Source organism: Marmota marmota, unplaced genomic scaffold, assembly GCF_001458135.2.
Source record: "Marmota marmota marmota unplaced genomic scaffold, marMar, whole genome shotgun sequence".
Classification (NCBI taxonomy): domain Eukaryota; kingdom Metazoa; phylum Chordata; class Mammalia; order Rodentia; family Sciuridae; genus Marmota; species Marmota marmota.
This window is the reverse complement of record NW_026000037.1, coordinates 8,962,586-8,964,721: the sequence shown is the minus strand read 5'-3', so window position 1 is coordinate 8,964,721 and position 2,136 is coordinate 8,962,586.

Sequence of the window (2,136 nt, the reverse complement as noted above, 5' to 3'; positions counted from 1 at the left end):
TTTTTTTTTTTTTTTTTTTGGTGGTGGTACTGTGGATTGAACTAAGGGATTTGTGATTGCCAGGCAAGCACTCTATCAACTGAGCTGTAGCCCCAGCCCTAATTGTGAAAATTTTATTATTAAAAATTATGGATATACATATGGAACATTAATTAGTTAAATTAATATACTCTAAATTAAGAGTTCTATTCATGTAAGAATACAACAAAATATGTAAATTGTAAGAATAGGTAAATTATTTGTAATATACAAACTTCCAAAGATTTCAAATCTACAAAACATAAGTCATTTTTAAAAATGGGAAAAACAGAGAGAAGCTAATAGAAAAATGGAGACTAGCACAAGAGAGAAACTTGTCAATAAAACATAGACAGGTATTACACCTTAATATTCATCACAAAAAATACAGAAACCTACACAGCAAACAGATGGCTAAACAGAGAGAGTGACAATAATCTGGGCTGGTGACATTCTGGGGTAAGTGACACTCTCACACATGGGTTGTGTTACAGTACAGATTCATATCAGCTACAAAAGGTGAGACGCTCTACTAAAATTTAATAAAATGATTTCTGGTGACTCAGCAATTGTACTCTCTGTACATGTTGTCCTCCTACCTGCAAACGGATTTTTGCAAAAAGACACATATAAGAATAATTATTGCTACTCCATTTGCAGCAAGAAAACCTTGGAAGCAAAATAAATAATGGTATGTATTGCCAGTAAAATATTACACAATAATGAAAATAAATTAATTTCTGTTTCAAAGAATAACAGAGATGATTTCACTTATATAATGTTTGATAGAAAAATTGAATATTACAAACATATATACACTTCTTTTATTCAAACCTTTTAAAAGTGAGACATTTAAAATAGTTTCAGCTGGGCACAGTGGTTTATGCCTATAATCCCAGCAGCTCTGGAGGCTGAGGCAGGAGGATCACAAGTTCAAAGCCAGCTACAGCAACTTAGCGAGGCCCTAAACAACTTATCAAGATCATCTCTAAATAAAATATATATATAAAAAGGGCTGGGGATGTGGTTCTGTGGTTAAGTGCCTCTGGGTTCAAAGCCTGCCCCAAAGAAAGGATATTTTCATCCACATGTATTATATAGTTCACTGAATTATTATTGGTTTTACTCCAGTAGAAAAAAAATTGCCTTTATCATTGTTGACAGCACCCCCCCCCACACACACACACACACAACAGGGAGGAATGTGTGAGAATTGAGACCCATTTGACTAAAGAAAAAGCCACATTTTTCTTGGAGCTTCATCTTATATCTTGGGTAGTAATTAAACAATATTAGAAGAAACATTTACTTTTTTTTCCCCCTCAGAATTCACAGTGTAGTTGTTACTTATAAACTATAAAGAAAAGTGTGTTTGCAAGTGGCAATTTCTTATTCTAGATTTTATGTCAGTGCAATGGATTCATCCAAATGTAAAAAGGAGAAAATAAGAGTACTTACACTAGAATATTCTAGTCATTTGACCAATCTCTTCAGAGTCTGAGTTGGTAATTGGCATTGATCTGTGGGTTTTCGCCTGAGTGAGCTCTGCTCAGTCACCTTGCTCTAACTCACTTTCAGCAGTTGCTGCTACAATCCATGTACATCCATCTTCTGAACATGGTCAGCCTCACAGAGCTCGGTCACAGCTAACATGACATCCATGTTGATGGATGGACTGCATCTCACCCCCTCACTGATGTGATCTTATCCAGCCACATGATGTGAAGTCTGGTTCACAGATTACTGATGAGACTACTCAGGAAACTGGATGGACTTCTGTGGCAAGTTCAACTACCAGAGTCCTAAAGAGGAGAGAGAACACACTACTCTGGAGACCCAGATGCTGAGGACACACAGATGAAATATTATTTGTCCATTATTTTTCTAAAGTTAGACATCTATTTTATTTCAAAGATAGTACTTCACTGAATTGTGCTAATATAGATTTTCCTTGTTTATTTATAAATATCAAAGTCATATGGTACCTAAACAGCAGATATTTGTTTGGGCTATGATATTACTATTTTGAAGGGTATTGCATTTATAGGAAAGTTTCTTTTAACTTGTACATTTACAAGACTTAGCGGAGATTCTTTATCACGTTACATTCTAATGGAA